The 27,272-nt window shown below is 60.2% G+C and overlaps 1 pseudogene; it reads right to left on the bottom strand.

Annotated features, from left to right (window-relative positions):
• Nucleotides 1–947: 947 nt before the first annotated feature.
• Nucleotides 948–27,272, bottom strand: LOC123819510 (annotated as a pseudogene).

Below are 27,272 nucleotides of genomic sequence, written 5' to 3'. Positions count from 1 at the left end.
GACAGAGACACAGAGAGAGACAGAGAGAGACAGAGAGACAGAGACAGAGAGATACAGAGACAGAGAGACACAGAGAGAAAGACAGAGACACAGAGAGACACAGAGAGACAGAGAGAGAGACAGAGAGACACAGAGAGACAGAGAGAGAGACAGAGAGACACAGAGAGACACAGAGAGACAGAGAAAGACACAGAGACAGAGACAGAGAGACACAGAGACACAGAGAAAGACAGAGAGAGACAGAGAGATGGAGAGACAGAGAGACAGAGACAGAGAGACACAGAGAGACAGACAGAGACACAGAGGGACACAGAGAGACAGAGAGAGACAGAGAGACACAGAGAGACAGAGAGAGAGACAGAGAGACACAGAGAGACACAGAGAGACAGAGAAAGACACAGAGACAGAGACAGAGAGATACAGAGACAGAGAGAGACACAGAGACAGAGAGAGACAGAGACAGAGAGAGACAGAGACAGAGAGAGACAAAGACAGAGAGAGACAGAGAGAGAGTCCTCAGGGAGAAACGGCCAGCGCCCTCCCCCGTCACCTCCAGCTCCCCCATCGGCCCTGCTGCAGCCTGCGGGCCGGCACGTCCGCAGCATGTGGTGAGGGGTCTCAGCCTGGCCACATGTTCCGCTCACTCAGGGTCAAGGTCAGAAGCGGAGGCCGGCTCCCAGGGTGGAGAGCCCCTGAGATGAGCATGTGGCTGAGTCACAGCAGACACGTCAACACCCAACTGTGCAGCCATGGCTGAGCACTGAGGCCCGGCAGGCCCAGGCTGCCCTTGGGCTTTGTGTGTCAGCGCCCATCCCAGTCGGCGGCACACAGTAGGTGGTCAGTAAGGAAGAACCCTCAGGCTGTGCCCGGAACCGGCCGGGCTTCAGGGTCGGGCTGGCCTGTCGGCAGAGCTGGGTGGCAGCGGGATCCGGAGTCAGCCGTGTCCCTCAGGGACCCCTGTCCCCCGGCTCTGTGACAGCAGAAGCCACCACCCAGGTGGCGGGGCCCTGAAAACCCTGGTGGGGGCACTGCGGGGGCTCTGCAGAAGGGGCATCTCCGTGACAGTGGACATAGGCAGGCTCCCTCCTGGCCTCGGACTTGGCCTCATGGGTTCCAGGTCCGTCTGGGGCCCGATGAGAGGTTTTGCCTTGTCTACCTGCTGGCCCAGCAGCCAGACACACGAGGCCACCGCAGGCGCTCTCAGCAGGAAGGTGGTGGCAGCCGAGGGTGCGACGACCATCAAGGCGTGACGGCTCTCACTGGGCTAGCTGTGGTGGCAGCTGGTGGCCAGAGGGCCCTGGTAGGAGAGGCCTGGCCCTGCAGAGTGGGGCCTCCACCCCCGGGGCATCCCCAGAAACCTGCTTCCTGCTGTCGGGTCTGGGTCGCTGTCCCCAGAGTGTCCGTCTGTGCCATGGGTCCCCAGGAAACTGCAGGCTTTTCCCCAGAGAGAGCTGAAGTCCCAGTGACTTCGTTGTGACTTCTCTGTCGTCTGCAGTGACCAACAGAGAAATCTTGGGGGGAAGAGCTTGCAGAAGGGGGTGTCGGGTGGCAATGTACGACGAGGACGGCCCCACCAGCTACACGCGGTCCACCCGGGAAGAACAGGAAGGAAAGGTTGAACACGCTCTTCCCCAATAGATGGGTGTGTGGGCGCAGCGGCGACAGCCCTCGGTCAAGGTCCCTCTGAGTGAGCAGGGTGCGTCTTTGTCACGGCGCCAGAGCCCACACTTCCTACCAGTCTTCCACGGATGGGAGGCTCTGGCACTCCCAATCTGGGGTCGCTGTGAGCTCGTCCCACCGAGGCCCTGTCCTCTCAGTGATAAGCTGCTCTGCTGGCCACGGCCAGGCTGGACTGACCGACTGCACAGTAAAGGCGGCGCTCAGGTGCCCCGTGTCCACCCCATTGGGTTGGTGTCTGATGGGAACAGTGAGAACCGCAGCTGGTCCCCGGGGGCAGTGACATTTGTCATGTGGCAGGAGGGTCTTCCCAAGCCCAGGTCCTCCTGTGCAAGTTGAAGACCAGCTGGTTTCCCACGAGCAGACGCCCCTGCTGGGGAAGTCGTGTCACCTTGGAAGTGACGCGGGGGCGCCTCCCACCGGTCATCGCTGACAGGTGTGCGTAGGTGGTGGGGACAGTTGTCCGGCCCTGTGGGAGGAGTAGGTCCGTGGGGTTCGAGAGGGTGATGGCGGTGGGGATGACATCCGGGGGAAGGGCCGGTAGAGGGGGCGGTGCTGGCCCTCGTCGTGCGGAAGTGAAACTCTCGGGAGGAGGGCAGCCACCGTGTGTGAACCACACCTGCGCGTTACCGACGTCGGCCTGGGAGAAGTGAGGAACAGGTGTGTCTGGATTGTGGGCGGGCGACAGAAAACCATCGTCAGGTGACCGATGAGCAGGTATGTGACCTCCTCCTGAGGACAGTCTCATCAGGGGTGTCTGATCCTCGGCCCGTGGGCCACACGCAGCCCACAATGGCTCCGAATGCAGCCCAACGCAAATTTGTACATCTACTTAAAACATGCTGAGACTTTTTTATGATTACGTGTCGCAATGTGTTTAATACGCGGCCCAAGACAATTCTTCCGGTGTGGCCCAGAGACGCCGAAAGTTCGGACGCCCCGGTGCGTCTTCCGCCTCCAGGCCTTCTGGTCCCACGGCCGACCTCCTGCCCTGCGGGGCCTTTCAGCCGAAGCCCCCTTGTCCTCCACTCTGGCGCCCGGCGGTCCACGGGGGAGACGGCGGTGTAAAGCGTCTCTTCCGGAAGGTCAGCCCCCGGCGTGGGGGCGGACGCGTCCTTTGGGTGTGGCCACACAGCAGGGGGAACACTGTCAGCCTGTGGCGCAGACCCATCACGGAGGTATGTGACCCCAGGCTCATTGCCTATGTGCTGGGGACGTCGGGGTTCCTCCAGCCACACTCCTCTCTCCGACCAGGATGGGCCCACGGTGAGGAGGAGACGTCACCTGGACTGGATCTCACGGGAAGAGCGCTGAGATTCGGACACTTTCCACGAGCGGCCGGGAGCTTCCGCCTCGGGCTGGCCCGTGAGAACCTCGCCTCCCCCGCGCCCCCCCCACCCCCCGACAGCTGCCCTGGATAAAGGGGAACCGCCGAGAGCACGGCGGCGTTTCATCAGAACTTTCCGATGACGCCGTGATGCCGCTCCTCCCTCACCCGGGCCTGCCCCCGTGGGCCACTCCCAGCACCTGTGCTGGTCGGGAACCTGGATCGGCATCGCCACCCGGGGCGTGTGAAAGCGATAACCTTTGAAGGCACGTGCCACACTTCTCAGTCAACATTGCAGGTTGGGGGTCTGACGACCTCGAGGTTCGTGGCGAAGTGTTGGCCTCCTGACTTCCCCACGGCCGGGCGGACTCTGCCCAGGGGAGCAGGTGCTGCTTTCAGTACCTTTTCCCCCCAGAGAACTTCCCCTGGGCGTCACTTTCGTTTCCCAGCAACAGGTTTTGGCCACGGGTGCGGCATGCTCACCACGCAGAAGGACATGTGCAAGTCTGCAAGGCGAACGGGCCCCCCCACCCCCGCCGCGCCGCCTCCAGGAAGCCCGGATGAGAAGAGGGGGGGAAGGAGTGCACGTGAAGAACGAACGCCTCGTTCTAACTGGGGGGGTTTTATTTCGGAGGTTGGTGTCACGGCCCTGACAGGGGAAAAGGGGAAGACTTATTCCCCGATTGTTCCTGCTTTAGTCGTTGGAGACAAGGCGTGGACCACAGCTCTGCGGCTTTGCCTCTGTTTGCGAGCAGAGGACTCAGCCACCCTGGCTCACGCACTCCTCATGACACGGTGACACGGTGACACAGTGACACGGAGCTCCTCGGGCCGGGGCTGCCGGCGGGGAAGGCGCGGTGAACGTGAGGGACGCTCCCACCGTCCAGCCTGTGTCCTCACGGCCCGAGTGCTGGCGCACTTTCAGTGGCTCTCGGCCCGGCCGCACGGTCGGGACACACACAGCCCCCTGCTGCGGGAGCGGTGGGAGGGCTGCGCCCTCGGGAGCTGGAGGAGGGGCGAGTTCCTCGGGGCTCAGCCTGCCCGCGCTCGATTAGCGCGCACCTCCGTGCAAAGCCATGTTAAAAATGCGGCTCTGTTGGTCGGACCTCCGTGACTCAACTACCGAAAGGACGACCTATCAGAGAAAGGAAGCCCGTTGATTTTGCGATGACTCATGTCGTCTCCACGTGGGTGGTCTGTCCTCCAAGGACAGGGACCGAACGTCCCCAAGCTGGAACCCCCGCACCCTTAATTCCTGTAAGTCCCGTCTTTTTCTGACCTGCTGTCCGTTATAGTATCTGGACTTCCCGGTGGGTGTCCACACAGGACGGCCCGGGGTGAGCTCACAGGGTGGCATTTGGGAACACCGCCTGGATTAATCGGGTTGCTGACCGGCGGCTCAGGTGCGCAGGTGCGCCTGGAACCACGCTCTCGGCCCAGTGAGTTTCCGTGGAGTCCAAGCTCCCTGTGCCCAGAGTCGCCAACACGGCTGGCGAGGGTTTCCGTTCCCCGTCTTACTCAAGGGGGAGGCCAAGAAACGGGAGAGAAAACAACCCTTCTCCACATTTCCCCGTCAAGAAGCAAGGTCGCTCCTGAGAGCCTGGAGTTCCCCTCAAGAGAGTACGTTCTGGCACTGACTAGTGACTCAGTTCCCCAGAAGTCCCTGGGGTCAAAGTTGTATTTAGCAAGTCTGCCATTTCCATTCCCAGGTTAAGGTTTATGAGTCACTGATGTCCTCCTCCGCCCAGAAGCAGGGGCCAAGCCACGGGTTTGGACGGGCGGGTGGCTCCCTGAAGTCCCTTCTCCGGTGGACAGAGGCAGACCAGTGTGAGCCCCAAAGGTCCGGTGTTTCCGTGGGGACGGCCCCAGCCCATGATCCCGGGGCGGGGGGAGGTGTTCCGGAGCCCAAAGGGCTTGCTGACCCCCACCCCTCGGGACAAGCGAGAGTCCACTCCCCCGGAAAAGGTGTAACCAGTTAGTGGCATCATCTAAGGACCGCTGAGCCCTGCGGAGCGGGAGGGGTCTTCCCGGGGAAGGAGCCATCCTCACGGTGGGAAGAGCGGACGTGAAGGCCGGGAGTTTCGGAGGGAAGCCCTCAGAGGGCCCTGCCCCTGGCTTTGAACTTTAGGAGACCAGCGGAGGTCTGTGACAGGGCCTGCTCTTGAGAGGGCGTTTCAGAGGGAGGAAGGGTGAGGCGGCAGCTGCCGTGTCTGGCGCGGAGAGTGCGGGACCGAGTCTGAGGAGGCCCCTCCCAGCGCCCAGCGGGGCTTGGAGGCTGGAGAGCGGGACCGGCGGAGCCGACCGGCCGCGGGCAGTCGGGCCTTCGAGGTTGAGAAGACACGTTTCGCCTCATTGGCTCTAAGGGTCTGGTTCTAGGGGGCACGGGGTGCAGGGAGGTGGTCGGGAAAGGGAGACGGGGACCACAACTGTGTGAGGAAAAGCACAGGGTGAGCCCGAGGAGGGCGGATCTCAGAACAGACTGGACATTTCCTTACCGCACGTGGAAGCCGGCCTAGCAACGTGTCTGACCGCCCTGCACACTCCCGCGGTGTGGTGGATGGGGTCGGAGAAGCCGCTCCCCGGAGCCCCGGGCCCCGGGATGCCGGAGGGGGAGGGGAGTGGTCTGTTCGCTATGGGTTGAGATCAGCCCAGAGATGTTCTCTCTCACAGATGGGATCTTTCTGGAATGTCATTAGAATTCCAACAGATAAATGTAGAGGGAAAACCAGAATGAAAAAAATCACCATTTGGCAGCCACCACAGCAATAAATGTTTGTTTCAGGCGAGAATCTGGACAGGGTTGCTGAAACTGGAGAGGAAACCTGTGATGAGACCCAGGGCGCTGGGAGGGGGATCTCCCAGGGGTCTTCCTGCAGGACGTTATCGGTTACGGGGGGCGGGGACAGTGCTTGGAGATGCAGCTCCTTCTCCCTGGGCGCCTCTCGGGGGCCTCCTCCGCTGCCGCGGCCTGCATGGCTGCTCTTCTGCCTCCAGGGAACAGAGGGGCGCACGTTAATGCGACGACGGAAGCAGGGGGCGCCGTGGCATTGGAGCCTGGAACGGATGAGACCTGCATTCGGATAAGGAGGCTGCCGACCGCTGGGTCTGCGGCGTCCGGGCAGGCCGTCCCGTCCCTCGGAGCCTCCCCATCTGCATTACAATGCTGAGACCATCTCGGCTGCAGACGCGCATTTGACCAGCCTGGCCTGTCGTCACCACATCGGCGTTCATAATGGCAGCCCGAGCACGCCCAGCTCCTTCCAGCAGGCAGGGGGGGTCCCCGCCAACCAGCTCCCACGGGCCGTCGGGCCAGTCTGCTCAAGAGGCCAGGCCGTACCCACTTTGTGTAGTGAATCGTGGCGGGGGGGTGTTAGGCAATCAGAAAGTTCTGAAACGTGCCTCACACGATAAATATTTTCCATAAAGATGGAGGCAGTTGCAGGCTGGAATCTTGGCGTGGGTTCTAGGAACTTGCATCTAGTTGCTTTGTAAATAAGCATGAGTTAGCACTCTGACTTGGCACGTCAGTAAATATTTGTTTAATGAACACATAAACTACTTTAACGGCACATATTTGTATCATGAAGCAATGGCAACAGGGCATCCACAATATTTCTGGCCCATTTACTTAACACATAAACAGCACCTAACTTCTACGGAGCCCAAAATATGTGTCTGGCACCCTCCTGGGGGACATTACCTAACTTGATTTATTTAATTTTGCTTTGGGGGGGTTGCTATGCCCATCTGACAGACTGAAACAATGGAGGCTCAGAAAATTGCAGTGTTTCGCCAACAGCCAACCCTGGGGGAGCTCGGTTTTTAACCCAGTCCCCGGTGACCCCGTGACTTACGACTCTCCCACAACTCCGCAGTGGGGGAGCTGAACGAGACTCTAGCCAACCAAGAGATTCACGAGATGCGCCCTCCACCCCCCACGGAGCCTGGCAGTGCAGAGAGGAGATGGGGGGTGACTGGGGCAGAGAGACGCCATCCTGTGACCTGGCCTGGCCAGGATGGTCGTTCTGTCCACTGTGTGGACTGCAAATGGCGAGCCGGGGAAAGACCATTTCTGGGTCTTCTGTTGGGCCGCCACTGTGGGCCAGGTAGAGATTCTGTCATGAGACACTGGGGGAAAGAGGGCAGGCCCAAGGGGAAGGGGTGCCCGCCCAGCTCCAGGTGGAGGGACTTTCCTTTCTGAGCCCCAGGTGGCCAGCGGGGAGCTTTTATTCTGAAGACCCGGCAGGGAGCTGGGGAGGCAGCCACGCCCTGGGCGGAGCCAGGGGCGGGGCATCGCCGTGTGGCCGGGCCTGCTGCGGCGTGGCCTCTGATGGTATCTTCCCTAAAATCACGTGGATGTTCCATAGCTCCACCAGAGCCCGTGTGGACGGGGCCGAGGGTTATGAGAACAAAACTGTCACCCTTGGCCAAAGGGCAGAGCCAGAATGCTCTGGAGTGTCTTCACCCTGAGGGCCCTTCTAAATATAGCCGCTGTGACCCTGACGAGGACCCGGGGCGTGAGTCCTTCGCGCTGATCTTTCCCACGGCGGGGCCTCGCCGCGGGTCATGGCGTTTAACTCCCAGCGGGAAAGAGAGCGTCCAGATGATCCCAGGCGGGGGCAGGGCAGAGGGGAGGGAGGCAGGGCTCCCAGGGCCTCGCTCTCCACGCAGGCCAGCTCCGCCGACGCTGCATGTGTTGCCCGGACGGCACGGTGGCCGACCCGGAGGGGCAAGGGAAAGAGAACTGGCCGGAAAGCTCTGTGTCAGGCAGATGCTCGCGGGGAAGGAGATTACAGAAAACCAACCAGCTCACAGAGGTACAGCCTCTGGGGTCCCACGTGGCTTCACCTGAAAACCCCAAAAGCTAAGGCTCCCAAGACGGCAGGCTCCTGTGCCCCCGAAGGTGGAGCTCCGACGGGAGACTCCCCTCTGTGGGCCCTCCTTATTTCTGCTCTGACTGGCACCCCCACAATGGCAGAGGGCAGCTAGGAACGGGTGTTTGGGTTCCCCCCGAAGAGGTGGGAAGCCTGGGGCCGAGCTTTGAGGTAGCAGGGGTCGGACTGAACGGAGTGGGGCAGGGCAGGTCCCAGGAGCGACGTCCCTCCTCAGCGGGAAGCGGTGGGAGAGGTATTTCAGGAGACCCGGGTTCCTGAACGCTGAGCTCTCCCACTAGCAATGAGCAGCCGAAACCCAGTACAAGTGTCACCCGAGAGGCTGTGACCCCTGGCCCTGCCGCCCAGCAGAGAGGCCCGAAGCCACGGCGATCCGGAAGCAAACACAGGTTCTCCGGGGCCTCACGCCATTGCAAACACACAGACTGCAGGTGCGTGCAAACTTCTGGCGTCTCTGGGCCACGCTAGAAGAAGAATTGTCTTAGGGCCACACATTAAATACACCGTGACACGTGATCACAAAAAAATCTCAGTGTTTTAAGTACGTTTACAGTTTTGTGCTGGGCCACATTCACAGCCGTCCTGGGCCGCGTGCAGCCCACAGACCGCAGGTCGGACGCCCCTGGTAGAAGAGTGGACATTGTGATGAAACTCCCAGATGCGGTCGCCTAAACGGTGGTTCATCGGGACGCAGCAGAGGGAGGATGGGGCGGCTCGCTTCCGTCCTCTGTGAGCGCAGCAGGCTGGAAGTGCCCTCAGGGCCACCGGGTCTCAGTCTGCACACCTGTGCATGTCACCTGGCAGGTCCTGGACTCTACAGATGTGATTCAAATGAGGGTCCCGACCTGGGAAGGCTCTCCCAGATTGTCCAGGTGGCCCCGACTGCTGTCACGTGCGCCCTTACAAAAGCCGGACACGGGGAGACTTGACCCAGGAGAGAAGAAGGCGGCGATGTGGCCGTGGAGACGGAGACGAGGACGAGGGGGAGGTGGCCGCAAGCCCAGGACTGCTGGCAGCCAGGAGCAGCCGGCCGAGGAGAGGCGGGAATTCTCCCCTCGAGCCCCCAGAGCGACCAGGGCCCGGCTGACGCCGCCCCGTGGACTGCGGCTCACTCCTGCGCCCCGGAACCGTGGGGCGCCCTGCCGCCGCTGTAAGCCACCAAGCGTGGGGCAGTTTACCCCAGCGGCGCCCACAGGACATTCTCACAAGGAGAAAGGACAAGCCGCTCTCCCTGAACCGGGAATTGGCGCAATCGCTTTCCAAAGAAAGAGCCAAGAGTTCCGAGGAAAAGAACACTTCTTGTAGCCCAAGGCCACGTCCACGCCATCCGATGGCCTCGGAGGCCCAGTGGCTTCCTAGACCCGGTTTGCTCATCTCCAGGGTCGGCTCCAGCCCCCACCACCTGCTCGGGGTCCGACTGGGAGGCCCCACGGCCGACCGCTGGTTGCAACAGTGAAGGGTGACCAAGCGACAACGCAAAACAATCATTCCTGCGCGTGCAACAGCATGCTCGGGCAGGATTCAGTGACCTGGAGCGGCAGAGCCAAAACGGCCGACACAGAAGTCTGGCAGAAAATGGCCAGCATGACAGCGGAGTCTCCTTGCCTTTGGGGGGGGGGGCTGCAGAGGAGACCCCGTGAATGTAGGGGTGCTGGGGCTGGGGCGGTCACCGACCCCCAAGACACTCAGCCTTCCTTCCGTGCTCGGGAAATTAAAGGGACAAAAGTTAATGATCCGGCGCGCTCTCCATTAAGTTGTGCAAATTAATTTCTATCCTATGGGGAATGCCTCCACAATTTCTTAGAATGCGTTATCCTGAGCGATACACCCAGGTCCTGGGGGAAGAAGTCATTCGACAAAACGCCGCAGAACCCAGACTCGACAGCCACGCTTGCTGGGTGTGGCCCTCGGACCCGGACCTCCGGCCGCAGCAGCAGGGAGAGGGGGACGCTCTTGCTTCCCCAGCAGCGCAGCGGCCAGGGCACAAGCACTGGTGCTTGATGGGAAGGAAGAAGGGGAGGCAGCGGAGACCTCACGGCCAGAGCCCTGTGCTCTTCAGCCGTTCTGGACCACCCCGACGGGGGGCGCCGGGGCGCGCGTCACCCCGTTAGCCCCCTGCTCCACGTGGGAGGGGCTCGTGCTGGGGAGAACGCAAGTCTTCCCTGTTCATACCGTCTCTGAAATGAACAGCTGCTTCTCTAAATGTGCACGAGGCTTCCGTTGCATTTTACATTGTGATGATTCCCCTCTTCTGTGTGTCCGTGTGTTTAATTCTTCGGGATGTAAGGGTTTTTTGGGGGGGCACAAGCTTTCGTGGTCTATCTTCCCCCTTTCAGGCGGATGGGATATGATGGAGAAAAGCCAGAATGGTCCTTGTTGACCTCGATGGGGTGGCACGGTACGGCGTAAAAAGTAGTGGGTTTGTTCTGGGATGAGAAAATGTTTTGAGCAGTGACAGATGTCTTGCCCACAATTATTTTGTCAAAGTGCGGTATTAGGCATGATGAACGGTGTCTAGATTTCCTTTGCAAGCTATATCCATACCGAGCCCCTGATTGAAATGGTCATTTTTTTTATTGATCTTTCAAGAGCAAGAAAGGGTCTGGGGTTTGCGGGCAAGAGAGACAGTGGTTTCCCCCCACCCCGGACAAGGTGGGAGTGTGCTGAGAACATGTTAGCCCTTTCAGGTCAAGGTTGAGAGAGGACTCGACCCCCAGGCCCCCCAGAGTCCCTCCCAGCGGGACACCCAGCAGGTCGTGGGCTGGAACCGACTCTTGCAAGGAGCAAACCGGGTCTAGAAAGCCGAAAGGCATCCCAAGCCACCTGATGACCAGAACGTGGCCGAACGGCTCTGACTCCTCTTACAGCCTAAATGGTTTCCCGCGTCTCGTCTCTCTTCGCCAACCAGACTGAAGGGGACAGAGCAGAGCACCTACTGCGCGCTCGATAAACGCCCTCGGTGAATTATTTCAGAGGAGAGGCCTGAGGGGCTGCACCACCTCGGAGACCCCACCCGCCGTCTCTCTTACCTCCCGAGTGCTTGTTCGAAGGCCGGGGGTGCGGGGAGGGAAACCAAGCCCTCGCCCCAGGGCTTGGAGCGGACCAGGTCCCCTCCCAGGGAGGCCGTACCACCACTCACGGCAGCAAAAGATTCGCATGCCGTCTGCATGGGAAAAGAGAGACTTTCTTCCTCTTCCCAGGTCACAGACCGACGGACATGAACGTTTCCCAACACACGAGCCACTCGCAGCTGGCGGGCCTTCGGGTCAGCCTGGCCTGCGCTGGACTTACTGAGAACAGCCCCTGCCCCCACCCCCCCCACCCCCGCTTTCTCGATGCCAGTTCAACGCTTTCACGTTTCCTAATTCTGTTTTATACGAATCGGGTTATTTCCACACTCGGCAAAGCACGCCCCAACCCCGGACCGGGCCAGAGCTAACATCCAGGTTTATATCCTCACCCAGCTTTCTCTGCACACCCCACCCCCTCCCCCTCCCCCACGTGACCAGTGTTCTTTATGACTCCTCAAGGGGAAGGTGTTTCCAGAAAATGTGCTCACGGAAATTTAGAAGTGTGGCCAAACATGTCCTGTGAATCCATCACCTCTGCTTTGCTGCAGCGGCTCTGGGTGTCCATCCCCCCTGGCCGGGCCCCCCGCCCACCCCAGCCTGAGGACGCCCCCCCCAACCCCGGCACCTGTGCCCCAGCCAGGACAGCCCCCCTGGCAACATTGCCCCCCGGGGGAGATGTGGTCCAGGACACGGGGGCTCCCCACAGGGCAAACAGGGGGAGCGGTTCCCGGGAAGCGAACGTCCTGCCCTGACCCCACTCCCAGGCTCACACTCTCCTTGGCCCCAGAGGGCGAACAGGACAGCCAGGGCCGCGGCCCCAGAACACCGCCTGCCCTGGAGGCTGGCCTCCCAGCAGGTGGGAGTAGAAAGGGGCCGCTCGCACGTCCAGACACCAAACGCTGTCCGCAGCCTCAGCCTCCCTCCAGCGAGAGTCCGCCCCGTGTGCCAGGATTTCTGCGTTTGGCCCGTGTGAGCCCATGACAAACTCCCAGAGGAAGGGACTGCCTGGGGGACAGGAGTGCGGGGCCCATGGTCGACACCCTGGGTTCAAATCCCGGCCCCGCTGCCTCCGAGCGGCATAGTGGAGAGTGAGCGGCTTCCCCTCCCTGTGCTCAGGGCCAGGCCTATCCCTCAGACACAGTCGCACGAAGAACTCGGACAGCGGCACCCGGCACGTCCCAAGGGCCATTAGGACGATTTCCCCGCTTCACAGATGAGGAAACCGAGGTTGCAAAGACACGGCACCCGCCCTCACGCACAGAGTCCGTCCAGATCTTCTGCCTTCCGAAGCCAAGGGCCCGTCCTCTGTCAAGGGCGGTCAGCAGGAAAAAGAAGCGGAAAGAGGGCACTGGACACCCGCATCACACGTGAGCTCTCCATGTCCACCCCGCAGACGCAGAGGGGCTGCGAGAACACACACCCCGATGCTGCTCCACGGAGGCGGGGCTGCGCCTGCAAGAGGCCCCCGGCCCCGGAGAGCCCCTTACAGCCCCCGGACCCCCGAAGAGCCCCTCACTGAGGGCAGCTAACACCCGCCACTGCCAATACCTGCTTTTTGGATACTTGCCCCTTGGTTCTTAAAGAACAGGGAAGAATGAGAGGAAAAATAAAACCGTAAGATAACTGGATTTTAATCCACCAAGGGCTTGCCTTCCCCTGGGTCCTCCCACAAAGGTCCAAAACGCTCATTCCCGCCGCCTCCTCCCTGCGACGTAACGAGGGGAGCAACGATGTAACCTCCAGCTTTTTGAAGACATTTGAACGACTATTATCTGCGTTTTATTATTTGGGATCAACCCTTACCAGTAAAAGTCATGCGCGCAACACACACACACACACACACACACACATACACACACACACACAGTTTCCAAAATGTGGGTAATACTGGATCCTACTGCAAATCAAAACTAGCGGGAAGTAAGCAGCCCTTAGCCCCTCCCCACCCCCCAATAATTGTCTAATTACTCATTCATCTACATCCAACTGGCTGTGTGGTGCTCAGAGGGGAAAGATCCAGGCCCTCCCTGGTTGAATTCCACCCCTCTGGGGAGGGACTAGTGGTGTCAGTAAAGACATAGATTAACTTCTGTGGGAAACAGACTCGGGGACGGGCCCCCATCCACCCAGTCCCTGGGGCGCTTCACCCGCCAGCCCACCGAGCCCCAGGCAGACCGCCGTGCAGACGGCCCCGTGGCCACAGCCAGTCCCGTGCCGGGCGAAGTGCTCCCCAGCAGTAAGTCTGGAGGCCGCAGGTCCCTGCAGCGGGGGATGGGCAGAAATGGCCCCTCCGTCGCCCTCAGGGACATGTGGCCAGGAACAAAGGAGGCGTGGCCAGGAACAAAGGAGGCACGGCCAGACTCCCGCAACAGCACGGTTCGATAAAGGGCCGGCCCCGTACGCCCCTGAGCGTCCCAATTCCTCTCAGGGAGGTTATGGGCTTCTAAAATCGGCCCGGCCCACTCAAGAGCCATCACCGGGAAAGAGAGAGTTCTGCGTCCCCTAATTTAGGGCGGGGCCACGGCCCGGTGCGCCGGTCTGCAGGCCAGCGTGTCCCGGGAACAGCACCGGGGACGCGTACCTGGTGGACCGGGAGAGGAGGGGAGCGTGCTGTCTGCCGTGAGTCCGGAAACAGGAGGGAATTATATCAGAGCCCACCCCGGGGCAGGCCCCGGGGGAGCCCCGCCACCCCGGCCGTGAGCAGAGAGAGGGCGGGGGAAGGGCCCGTGGCGCTGCACCTCCGACCTCAGAGGAGCGCCTGTGCTTTCAGACCGTGACCTCCCGCCGCTCGGCCCTTCCCTTCTGGGCCCTATCCCCCACTTAGGCTGTTAGTGGAAGGTAATTAGATGAACGGAGAGCACTTTGCGCACAGAAAATGCTAAGGGAGACTAATTGAGCCCCTGCCTTTGTTGGGGACATGGAGGGACAGATGTGGCGGGAGAAGCAGCTGGTTCGGCCCCGGCCCCGCCCCCTCCCGCGGCTGGGTCCCTGCGGTTCTGGGCGGTTTCTGCCTCCCCACCCCAGCCTGCCTTGCTCGCTCTTCCTGCTTTTTCAGGAGCAATTACTTTTTTCTACTTGCCAGGAGCGACTATGGTAGTCAACAAATAAAGCAATACAGGGGCCTCCTTTTATTTGTTTTTTTTTTACAGTTTTATTTATTTTTAGAGAAGGAAGGGAGGGAGAAAGAGAGAGAAACATCAATGTCCGGTTGCTGGGGGCCGTGGCCTGCAACCCAGGCATATGCCCTGACTGGGAATTGAACCTGCAACACTTTGGTTCGCAGCCCGAGCTCAATCCACTGAGCTACGCCAGCCAGGGCGCCTCCTTTTATCTGAACCCTTCAGTGCAAACAGTAACCTCAGTCCTCCCACCTGCTCCACCCTCGGCGGGCGGCAGCCGGCGGGGGAGCCGAGCGTCGGGGTTGGGCCGACTTCCGTCCGTCTGGGCCTCAGTTTCTTCCTCTGTACAGTGGGGTCAGGACCCCCGCGGGCGAGAGGACTTCTGCAGGAGAAATGAAACGGACCAAGGGACTGCACCCCGCGGAGCCCAGCATGGCCCAGGGAGGCAACAACCCCTTTCCACTGCTGTTTCGGAAAGCTGGGCTTCCCTGGGCAGGTCCGCAGAGCGGCTCTGAGGTGACAGAACAGGGCAGTAGTGCCTTCCGGAGACTGAGACACTTCCCAGGCCCTCCCCTGACAACACTGGGGTGTTCGGTGTCCACTGATCAAAGCCACACAAGACGGGCAGAAACCTCCCACAAGTTCAGGGCTTCTTCTAGTGCGTCGCGGTCCCTCAGCCCACACGGGTGCGCATACTGAAGAAACAGAAACACACGCGTGTGCAGAAGGCCGTCCAGTCTCGACGCCATGCTGCGGCCCCTCGGCCGGCCGGTGCAAGGTCCTGCTGCAATGACACTCCCCCGCAGGCCCCGGCCACGCGCCGGGGCCACTGGACGAGAGCACTCGCACAGTGAGTTATTGTCAGACCACCTGGGGGTGCTTTGCATCAGCTGCAAAGATAACCGGGAAATGACATTACATCGGGATTTAGGAGAAACTGTTTGGTCTTTATGTACGACGTTTTCGAAGAAGACACGCAGGAATGGCTGACGAGGCATGACCGTGGCTCTCCCCTCCCGCGTGATGGATCTCGCTCCCTCCCCCTTCCTCCCGCCGGTGGGGGGTGGATGGCCCCCTCTCGGGCGCCAGGGCGGCCGGGAAACCGAGCCACGCCGGTCACTCCTCCTGCCGATGTACAGTGGCTGTTTGGCTTATTGATTTATGGATGGACAGAGGGAAGAAAACCAGCGTTTTCGTAGCAGGGTCTCTTAGCATGACTCTCAGTTACTTGTTCGGTCCTTCGTCTGTCCGTCCACAAATGTGTTCCTCCATCAAACAGAGACGTTTGTTCGCTTCACTGATGTATCCTTAGCACTCGGAACACCAGCTACCACACAGTGGGCATTGAGCATTACTTCGCCCTTTCAGCAAATTTGTGTTAAGCACCCACTGTGTTCCAGGGGCTGTTCCAGGCTCTGGGGGTACAGAGGGAACCAAAGGTCTTGCTCTTGAAGCCCCGTGCCCACGGGCGGGGGGGGAGACAGAGCAAACAGACCCACGAGTCAGCCCGCACTGCACTGTCAGGGCCGGGGCGGGGGGTGGGGGGGCGCAGGGAGGGGCGGGGCAGGGGATGGAGAAGCGATGCCCTGGGAGCAGGGGGTCAGAGGAGGCTGAGCACAGGGCTCCGTGGCAGTGGGAGGGACCCACGTGTGAGCCACACACTAGTGTTAGCTCCGATGAGCCTTACTGGAAGGTGTGAGTTTCAAAAAGCTACAGAGTCTGAAATGTCTTTAGGTGGCTTCTGGTTTTCAGCCAGCAACGGTTAGGTCTCACGATCACGTTAACGTCTGACTGAAACACACCTTAGTGACCCGTTTGTTTTTCTCTGTGACACACCAGTGTGTACAGACACTAGCTGGCCTGTTCTCTCTGTGACACACTAGTGTGCAGACACTAGCTGGCCTGTTCTCTCTGTGACACACCAGTGTGCAGACACTGGCTGGCCTGTTCTCTCTGTGATGCATCAGTGTGCAGACACTAGCTGGCCTGTTCTCTCTGTGACACACCAGCATGCAGACACTGGCTGGCCTGTTCTCTCTGTGACACACCAGTGTGCACAGATGCTAGCTGACCTGTTCTCTCTGTGACACACCAGTGTGCAGACACTAGCTGGCCTGATCTCTCTGTGACACACCAGTGTGCACAGACACTGGCTAGCCTGATCTCTCTGTGACACACCAGTGTGCAGACACTAGTTGGCTGTGGTTGTTTTGAGCCGGGGTGAAGTTGTGGACGCTTCAACCAGGAGAGGACTTGAGGGCCACACGTCCGCTGCTGGGTGGAGTGACCCGGGATCCCAGGCCCTGTGGGGACGAGTACCTGTGTTCCGCTCAGAGGTCCGCGCTGGCAACCGCAGTGACAGGGCTCGCCCAGACCTGGAAAGGAAGAGAAACTCAACTCCTGCACAGACCAGCTGCAGGTGTGTCGGCAAACTGGAGAGCGACTGCACCAAGATTTAAAAACCACAGCAATTCACCAGAGTTTTTGAAGTACAAGGCTTCTTAATTCAAAACAGGCATAATTAAACGCCAAGTGAAAAGCAGGGCATGTTGTAGCGTTTGTTTAACTTGTGAGGTTTCGATGAAAACAGGATTCAGAATTATTTATTCAAAGGTAATTATGTACAGTGCACATTCGTGAGTGCGGACGGTGCAGCAGGGGATGCTGACGGCTGGCCAGCACCCTCTGTGCGGCCGGTCCAGGCCACCACCCCACCTGCAGCCCCCGCAGCCACAGAACCTTCCTGGAGGGTGCACGTGAGGGTTCGTCCTGGCGGCCGCAGGGAGTGAGTGATTCCACTGGCCCCTACGTACGTGAGGGAAAGACACACACCGCTCATCCCACCCCTGCACCCCCGGACCCCACCTGTCTCGCAGGAGAACAAATACATCCCGGCCCGATGGCCTTGCTGCATCGGCTGCGCGCAGAGCTCGCCCGCACTGCCGGCTCCTGGGGCACAGTCTGTTTTCAGTGACACGTAAACCCACTCGCGTTGCCCGAATGGCGTAGTCACAGACACCGCACCATTCACTGAGCATCTGCTACGTTCCGGCCCCGGCGATGCTCTGGAGCGTGCCTCGCCCAGGGGGCCACACAGAGTCCTCCGTCACGGCGCCCGCGTGCCGGCGGAACGGGACGGGACGGGACGGGGGTCTCAGTGCATGAGCAGGAGGCGTCGGACGGAAAGGAGCCGGAGAGTCCGTCGGGAGGTCACCGGCGCTCCGAGAGCATCTAAGCGAAGCCAGGTGAGGCCTGCAGAGTGGGGGTGCGGGCGGGGGGCAGTGTTTTGTGGGAGGCTCACGGGAGGGAAACTGGCCTGGACGGGGCGGGGGGAGGGGGCCCACAGGGGAGTCTCGGGAAGAGCACGGGGCGGAGGGAACGGCCACGGCAGGGGCGGCGGGGCCGGCCCGGTGACGAGTGGAGGGGGAGTCTGACATGGGACGGCGCACGCCCTGCCGGGGGGCCCCGTGAGACCGCCGGCTTCCCGAGAGGGCGGTGGGTTTGGGTGAGGGCTCAGTGGTCTCCCTCGGGCATGACAGGACCCTCCGGCTGCTGCGTCAGGGACAGACAGAGGGAGGGTGGGGGGGGAGCAGGGAGAGCGGAGGGGGCAACAGCCAGCATCCCAGACAGAGGTGGGAAGACGGCGGCCGGAGATTGTGGCGGTGAGCCGCCGAAGTGGCCAGTTCCGGGCGCGCATTGACGGGAAAGCCAACGGCGTGTCTGAGGAGCTCAGCGTGGGGGGCGGGGGGAGGAGGGTAGAAGGTGGCGAGGACGACCCCACGCTGCGCACAGCAGCCGGAAGGGCAGTGTCACCGGCCACGGGGATGCTGGCGCGCAGCTGGTGGGAGCAGGGGGAGGGGACGTCGGTCCGGAGCAGGTTGACTTCTGAATGCCCATTGAGACATCCAGCCACATCAGCCAGAACTAAACGGGTCTGAGTTTCTGTGATGACGCGTCACATGACATTAAAAACGGGCAGCTTTGTCACTAACGAGTTATTGCACGTCTGTCTGTATTTATAAATGTCTTCCCCGCCCTGGCTGGCGTAGCTCAGTGGATTGAGCGCAGTGGATTGAGGCCTGTGAACCAAAGCATCGCCGGTTCGAGTCCCAGTCAGGGCACATGCCTGGGTGGTGGGCCACATCCCCAGTCTGGGGTGTGCCAGAGGCAACCACACACTGACGTTTCTCTCCCTTTCTCCCTCCCTTCCCCATCTCTCTAAAATAAATAAAATCTTTTAAAAAATACTTTAAAATTCTACAATTGAAAAATAATGTCTTCCCGGAGGAAGCACCATGTGCATCCCCGGCCTCCGCCTCGTTCTTTGCTCTCCGACCAGAACCTTCTCGTCCTCCGCACTCGTCACCAACTCGTGTGCAAGTTCAGTCCCAAGAGATGTGATAGGCCGTCTCCCTGGTGGTCTAGGAGGTGGTCTTCCTCAGCAGCACAGGCAGTTTATGAAATACTCTAACTCGCGCCCCCTCCTCAGCTAACAAACAACTCTTCAAACAGAATCTGGGGGCGGAGGGCAGGAGGCACATAGGATTCGACACTTCCGTACCGGGCGTGACGTGGCACTCCGGTCACGTGGACTTGGGCAGGATTCTTCGTTCTTCTCAGCCCTCACGTCCTCATCAGGGAAGTAGGCGTGAGCGAATCGCTGTGTGTGATGAGTGACTCGAGAGATGTAGAGCACTCAGCTCGGGCTCTGCCTGGCACACAGCAAGCGTGGAAGAGACAGTAGCTTTACGTAACCCTCCTGCGTTAGATCTGGCTCTGAAGATGGGTGCGACTGCTTCTGGTGTTACCTACAAGCCACCTGGAGTGCTCTGGCCGGGTAGCTGAGTTGGTTAGAGCATCGTCCCGACACGCCAAGGTTGTGTGTTCGATTCCCAGACAGGACACATACGAGAATCGACCAATAAATGCATGGATGAGTGGAACAACAAATCAATGTTTCTCTCAAATCAATTAATCATTTAAAAAGTCATCTGGAGTGTGATGCTAGCACTTGGGGGCCACTCTGTAACGTGCACTGCACGTTTTGTTTATCTCAGCAGCGCCCCTTCACAATCTGGGGTGAGCCCTTAGCTGTGTGACGGTTGGGGTGCCCTGTCCCATGGCATCTGGGGTACGTCCACTGAGGAGTTTTCAGCTTGAACCCAAAGGGCATCCCTTGTTCAACAGCTACCAGAAATGCTCATCCATCTAATGTTCAAACGATACGGTTTTGGAAAGGTACAGTTCTAAAAGACACGAGGCGGACTGTTGAACTTCCAAGCCCCATTCATTCTGGTGTTTCCCTTTTACATGTTCCAGCCCATCCGTGTGTCTCGTGCCCGTGTCTGGAGGAGCTCACACCGACCGGGAAATGTCCTGCCCCGTGCCTGTCCCGGCTCGTTGTCCCCACCGCCACGCGTCTGAAAGCGGGACACGGCGTGTTTCCACGGCACTGCCCTTCTGTGGTGCCCTGCTCTGGCCCCTCCTGCCTCTGGAAAACACCGTCTTCCAAAAAGAGAGAGAGAGAAAGAGGAGGAAGGGAGGGGGAGAGAGAGGAGGGAGGGAGGGAGGGAGGGAGAGAAACAGAGAGAGAAAAGGGAGGGAGGGAGGGAGAGAGGGAGGAAGGAAGGAAGGAAGGAAGGAAGGAAGGAAGGAAGGAAGGAAGGAAGGAAGGAAGGAAGGAAACCTGCCACTCAGAACAGGAGCCAGTACCCTCAGGCCTCACGCCCGCTCGGGCCCAGTGGAGCTGGGCGAACAGCCCCACTGCTCTGGGGGAGACCTGACTCAGCGCCCCAGTCCCTCCGCTGCCCCCACTCACCACGCTCTCTGGAGGGATGACTAGTGCTTATCAGAAACAAGCAAACGGTCCTGTTTCCAGTACACACACAAAAAGTACAGTGTTATGGAGCGCCCAAGTCGAAAACTGGGAAGACGAAGCCCCCTGGTGGACACAGGCCCCGAGTGTGCACGGAAATCACTGCTCTCGCTCGGGCGCAGGAGCTCTCCGGGAACGTTTTTCCGTGCGCCCGGCGGAGGACCGGAGGCCGAGGAGGCCGCACGCCGGTACCGACCAGGCTGGCGGGACGGAAAGCACGCTGAGAGGGCTCCGAGGGGAGGAGATGCGCCTGAGACGCTGGGGCAGAGCGCGGGGAGCTCCTGGACTCCGGCCTGTGAACTCCCTTCCGGCGCCGGCACCGGTGGCGGCGCTGCTGCAGGCGAGGGCTGCCTCGCACCACCCCACCCCCGGGGGGGGGGGGGGCTGCGGGGCCCTTCCCGCCACTGCCTCCCGCTATGGGACGAGCAAGGAGAGTGGGTGGTCAAGGGGGGGGAACCTGCAGGCCTCTGACTGTTCGCAAAGCCAGAGACGCTGTGTTTCCACGCCCGGCCCCCCCGCTGGCTCCGTGTCTCTGGAGGAACCCCCCCACCCCCCCGCCCGCAACAGCACAGAGGCCGTGTGAGTTCATTCCCAGAACTGCTGCCCCTCCCCCAGGCTCTGCCACTGTTTAGCTTTGTTGTTTTTGGCAAGCCGAGCTCCAGAGCTTTAGTTCTCTGGTCTCTACAATGAGAACAGGAGCCCCGCGTGCTTTACCTACTGCCCCCCAGGTCGCTGGGCTCCCCGGCTGCAGCGGGAGGGGAGGCGGCGGACTGCCAGGGTCATGGGCAGCAGCCGGCGTCCCCTGCAGCTCTGACCGTGGGCCAGGGTCCCGGCCTCTCTCTGCCGCAGGGTCCTCGTCCTCCAAACAGCGGAGGCGAAAACGGGTAAATAAACGTAAAGTGTTGGGTCGGCCGAAATGTCTGTGTAGTTTTTCCCGTAAAATGAAAGTCATGTTTTTCATTTTCACGAACACCTGTATTGATTTGGATATTTGGAGTGTGTTGTTTATCTTGCATGCGATAGAACATTGATTATTCTCAATTACTGTCTTGATTGGATCGCTATCGACTCCAGCGGGTCTGCATGTCCGTGGAGCACCATCCAGTGAGGAATCTTCAGCGCGAAACTGCGCCAACCACTTCTGACACGTTCGACCCATGACAGCACCTTCTCCATACACTGCACAAATCTTTTTTTCTTTTTTTTTGCTTTTCAGTTGCATGAAAATACTAAAATACTTTCTTGAAAATACTGAAGCATAATGTGCTGAGAATGTTGCTGATGCTCTTCTACCTTCACTATTAAAATGGCTGCACAAAAATTCACCAATTTTGATCAGTTTCTTTTTAAATGCACGCTGATATGACAGCTGTCACGATACAATCTGACAAAATAGTTTTGGATGGAGTCAAAGACACCTGAGCGCTCCCAGAGCCGTCACACGGAGAAGACAAACGGACGTTTCGGCCGACCCACACCTGGACCGGCGCCAGGCCGGATACGTGGGTTTTCCCCAGCCAGCGTCATAATTACGTGAATGACAGTCATCATTAGTGTCTGATAGGCTTTGGAGTCTAGGAAAGGAGACATCCCTGTCTAAAATGATCCACCGAGTTTGAGCCTTTTTCCTGGAAAGAAGGAACCGGTCAGCACGGCTTCGGAGCCGCTCTCCGTTGCTGGGAAACAGGCTTCCTCGCGCTCCCGTGGGGAGGGAGTGCCCCTGCGTCGGGCGGTGGCTTTCGGGGCGTGAACAAGCCGGGTGTGCGACAACTCTCCAGCGGCGCTGCGGGTGGCCGGCCTGCGGGAGCACCCGGCGGTGTGTCCGGCCCGCTCAGTCTTGCTGGGCTGTCCTCGCTCGCCTCGGTGACCGATTTCCTCGTGGACGAGGCAGAGACCCTTCCCCGACACACACCCGGGCGAGGAAGTAACGAAAGTCGGCGACGTCGTGAGCTGCCCGCACGGCCCCTCGGCGTGAGCAAGACCAGCCGACCTCTGGCCGCCCCTCGGCTCCTCCTCGTCAGGTCAGGGTCGCGCTGAGACCAATGAGGGACCCTGTTTGCACCGGTCGTGGTCAAGAGGCCGAGGGGCGATGGACGGCGTTGTGTTTGCGCCACAAATGCCAGTGTGCACGGCTTCCTTGTCTAACACCCTTACAGCACGCCCCCCCCCCATTAAACTCAGTGTGATAGTGACAGGAGGGCGAGACTGCAGCTGTGCGCCCCGGTCTACACCCTCCGCCTTCACGCGTCTCCAGCCTGCACGATGTGTCGTGTTCTTCCCTTCCCGTATCCCCCCTCCGCCCACCGTGACTCAGGGCCGAGACAGCAGTGCCTCCGCCAACCGAGGCAGCTCCGCGGGCAGCGCACCCGGTGCCCCAGCCGCGTCCTCTCCGTGAGCGGCGGGGGCAGTGCGCGGGCCGGCGGGCACCTGGCGGAGGGCCGTGCAGACGGGCGTCGGCACTGAGCTTGTCGGTCTGACCCCGCGCCCCCAGACACGGAAACCCCTTCCCGACGAGGGGGGGGGCTGATGGACGAGTCCACCAGGGGCCTGTTTGTGCGAGGGGCCGAGGGGGCCCCAGAAACGCAGCCCGACTGAAGGCAGACGGAGCCGACACCAAAGTGGGGTCTCCGGCACGGGCCAGCTCTGGGGGCCGGGCAGCGTCTGTCCCTCGTTCCTGCGACGAACACTCGGTGCCAGACCTTGGGGGCCGGCCGTGGAGAGGGGCGTGAAGGGGCCGTGAGGCAGTTCCCACGCTGTCCCTCGGTCCCGACCCGACCTGCGGCCGCCACGCGGCCCCTCCCCTGTCCAGCAGGCCCCACGCCCTTGGAGCAGCGCCTGGCACATGGTAGCAGCGAAGTCTGATTTTCTGAGCTCCTCTGTCAGAACAGTGACGACGCTCTCCAAGCCAGAGCGGCGGGTTCACATCCAAGGCCTTGGAAGAAGGCACAGCCAGAAGGAGCAAGTTAAAACCAAGGAAAGCTAGTAAACGGAGGCCCTGGGAGTCCTGAGTGGAGCCAGCCCGAGGACGGGCTCCCGGCGCTGACGCAGGTGGCGCTGGGGTGGCGGCACATCGGGCCTCGGTGGGGACCCGGGCAGCCAGAGCAGCAGACCACCCCCCTCAGTCCCCAGATCAGGACAGGAGCCGACGGCGGCTGGCGTGTGGCAGCTGGGGTGGGGGGGCTCAGAGAGAGTGGAGGGGGTGTTCCCAGCACCAGCAAAATACGTGACACCGTATGGCCGCCTTATTTTATTTGAAACGGGTGTGGCTTTGGGGTTTTTTACACAATAACAGCTACCCCTTCTTGAGCCCTAAGCACACGCCAGGCATTGTAGGAGAGTTCTACTATTTTCTATCTATCTCTGTCTACTGTTATTCAGTCTTCACAGCTCTGCCTCCGGCCCCCACTGCCTAGATGGTGGCCAATTACAGGGCGAAGTATGGATAACGTGCCCGAGGCCCCACAGCGGGGTGTGGGGGGCAGACTCTCCCCCATCTGCCTCAGTCACTGTCCCGCCCCACTGGGCCCCCAGCCTCGCAGGCGGGGTTTGGCTGAAGAGCTCACACCTCCCTGCCCTCGCCGGGGAGGCCGGGGCTCAGGGATACAGTGCGAGAGTGCAGAGACACGGGACGAGGGTGACCCGCTTCAGAAACCTGACACTAACTCACCGTGATTCGCCGTCTCTCGGCAGTGCCCACCAGAATGTCGCGGTGCTAACTGTCCCCTATTTAAAGCCAGGAGGAGCATGCCAACTACACTCACCGTGTCCTATGTCATAATGTAGTGTTAGAATAACGCAGAAGGAAAGGAAGGGAGGGGCCCGACTGTCATTATGACAAATCAGAGGACACGGAGCACTTCCCCGGGGGACTTCAGTGGCTGTTATCACTGGAGCCGCCCCATCCTCAGTCCCCGATTCTGCCGACACGGAGGGAGTCTGGGGCGAACTCTGTTGTCCAAGTTCAGAGCTGTTTGCAGAGATAGTGCAGTTGTCAAGAGGTCCCTCGCTGTCGCCGTGAACACAGTAAACCCACTCGTTCCCACCTGCGACCGACAACAAGAACAGCACCAACACACTAAAACGGGATTCAAAACCTTGAACCGATTGCTATCAGAGAAACCCTAATGATTTTTCTATCTTTAAACTAGGGAAGCATACGATCATCCCTGGAGCTTTGAGCCTGGCAATCCCGAGCCAGTCGGAATGGGCGGCCCAGTTTTGTGAAGCGAAGCCGCGTCCCAGAAACCAGTGTGAGGAGGAACGGAGCACTTGGGCACCGCGGGCCAGGAGAGAGCAGGAGTTGCCTCTCTGAGTGCGGAGGCCATTTCTCTTTTTTTCCTTAGCAAATATTTCTTTATTTTATTTTATTTTTACTTTACTTTATTTATTTATTTTTAGAGAGGGAAGGGAGGGAGAAAGAGAGAGAGAGAGAAACATCAATGTGCGGTTGCTGGGGACCGTGGCCTGCAACCCAGACATGTGCCCTGACTGGGAATCAAACCTGCGATGCTTTGGTTCGCAGCCCACGCTCAATCCACTGAGCTACGCCAGCCAGGCTTGGAGGCCATTTCTGACGTTACAGCACATTGTGGGCGAAGGATTGGATCCAGCCTTCCTTCCGGGGGAGAACGCCCGCGGGAGCCCAGGCTGTCCTGTCTGTTTGCAGTGACGAGCTGTGAGGCTGTGGGCCGCGCTGCCGTACCAGTCGGAACCTCAGGTTTAGGCTCTGAAGCCCCTCCCCCCGACTGGCTCCCTCGGGTCTGGAGACCCGTGGGCCAGGGCCACTCTCACTTCCCCCGCACGGCTCCCTTCCGAGTCCAGGGTCCATTATTCCCTGCATCGTTCCTTGCTCGGGAGGTGACACCTGCCACCCCAGCCCCCGCCCCCCCTCCTCCTCCAGAAGACACCTGCGTCGTGGCGCATCTCTTAGCAGAGGCACCCGGCTCCGGCCACCACACATCTCCTGTGGACAGAATCCAATGAAATGAACTGGACCGAGTTAATCTGTCCAGACAGATCTCCCTCAGGGTAATAACAGCCCACTCCCGAGTGTTTCCTTTTCCCCCGGCAGGGTCCACCCTTCCGATTGTCAGTCTGAGGTCAGCATCCAGCGAGTTTGTTCGTCATTCCCCTTGGGTTTGCAAGCACCGCGAAATGTAGTTGGTCAGCAGGCCTCCGTGACCTCGGGGCTCTGGCGGAGCCCTGAGCAGCTTGGAGCAAAGCCGGAGCCAGGAGAACCGCAGAGCGAGAAGGGACCTTGGCCCCCGCGTGTCTGCGACCCACACACACGGCCGCAGGGCGCTTCCAAGGCCCCGCAGCAGCAGCAGCAGCAGCAGCGGCCGAACTCCTGCAGAAGTCTCTGGGGTTGTTTGTTTTGATAAAACGGAGCCAAACATTTTAATAGTTCAGCTGTGCCCACTCTCACGGCGACTTCCTCTGAGCGAGCATTCTCAAGCTCTCAGAAGTGTTCCGGGCGAGAGGTGAAAAGTTCAGGGGGACTCTCAAGGGAGGGGCGCGGCCACCTGTGCCCAGGTGCTGCACAGGTTTCTTCGGAGGCCCCCGGCCGAGGAGTTCCGGGTCCCGGGCTGGCCGCCGGTCCTGGCAACGGCCCTGACCGTAGGGGCAGGGGGTCGGAACCTGGCGTTCTCTAGGAACGGGCGTCTCCACAGGAGCCAGCTCCTTAGCACCCTCCTGGAGGAAGACACCCCTTTCTCGATGGGGAGGCTCTCCTCCAGGTCACATGGCATTCGACAGGCATTCAGCTGAAGGGCCTCGTGGGAACTGACTTACCCCTGGACTTCTCACCCTGGAAAATCGGCTCCTGACCTGAAGTTAGAGGACAGGATAGAACAAACTCGTAGAAAGTCTTAAAAGACTAAAAGGCACTGGGCCCCCTGTCACCAGTCCTGTGCGGGGGCATCCCCTGCCCCTGCTCTGCCCACCCCGCCCATGGCTCCCTCTCACTCAGGGTCCGAGGGGACGTCGAGGGCCCCCCCTACCCCGGGCCTCCAGGCCCGGCTGCTGCTCTGCCCCAAGGGAAGCTGCGGCCTTAGGGACCTCAACGCCTCTCCCCACGGAGCTGCCCCCTCGTTCTGCCCTCCCCCCGAAGGCTCGCCCTCACACCCACCCCGTGCTCCCCCCAGCTCCTGGAGGAAAGGGTGGGGACCTGCCGGCTCCCCTCTAGGCGTTAAAACAAAAGCAGCGGAAATCATTTTCTTACTCCCGATAAGAAAGCGACACCTCCCAATAACACCGTTCTGGCCCTGAGCGGAGAAACCCGCACACAGCCCAGACCTGACTGGTCATTCCGTGCTGAGCGGCCGGCGCATGGGCAGGTGCGTCCAGCTGCCGGACTGATGGCGCCGTGCAGACACCGGGCGTGGCTCCTCGGGGGCACCGCCAGCATCTGGTCGTTAAAGAAGGTGCCGAACGAGTGAGGTCGCCCGCTGGTGGCCAGAGCAGGCCCGCGTGGACCCCGGGGGTCGCACTTGCAGAGGGGCCGCGACAGTGGGCCGTTCCCCTAGAACTGAGCAGCCAGGACCGGGCAGGGGCTGGAAACCCAGGGCACATGCACGAAGGTTGGAGGAACTAGAGATGTTTGACCCAAAGAAGATAAAATCCAAGAGAATTTGGTAACTTTTATTTTCAAATATTTTAAAAGCTTCCATGGAAAGGGGTCCATCGGATTTGTCCTGTGGGCTGCCAGAGCCGGGACCTGGGTGGAGAGCCTAGGGGCAGACTCCAGCTCAGCATGAAGACCTTTCAACAGCGGGAGTCTTTTGAAGCTGCAAGGACCTAGCTCAGGAAGTAGTGAGTTCTCCGTCACGGAAGGTGTTCCAGCAACGGCTCCAAGGCCTCCCCCCGGGGCTCCTGGTGGGGCTGGACCCCCTCTCCCAAGTCAGCGAGGCCAAACCATGAATAGTTCATTTCCCCTCTGACCCCAGACACTCAGACACATTAAATGAGATTTGTCACCTGTTTGCCGGTGAATGTCACGAGCTTTACTCCTGGAAAATGAGGATTTGCAATATAACCGTGTTTTGGCAGTTTGTGTAGAACCAATTCACGGTCAAGTCCGTCGAAATATGTGCTTGGGACTTTCAGGCGGTCTTCCACAAGGGCCACAGAGCCAGCCGCTGGGACCGTGAGACTGGTGCCCCCAGAGGAGACCACTTACTTAGGGACGGTGTCCACCCAGATTTCCGCTCCGCTCACGGGCTGGAGACCACTCACCGCCTCCGGGAAGAAGCGGTCCTGCCACTTGGCAGGGGCTGTCCGCCTGTACCGGACATCCCCTGCTGTGACGTCCAT

Source organism: Phyllostomus hastatus, unplaced genomic scaffold (genome assembly GCF_019186645.2).
Source record: "Phyllostomus hastatus isolate PE091 unplaced genomic scaffold, TTU_PhHast_1.1 phas_contig_329, whole genome shotgun sequence".
Classification (NCBI taxonomy): Eukaryota; Metazoa; Chordata; class Mammalia; order Chiroptera; family Phyllostomidae; genus Phyllostomus; species Phyllostomus hastatus.
This window is presented reverse-complemented; position numbering and strand designations above follow the sequence as displayed.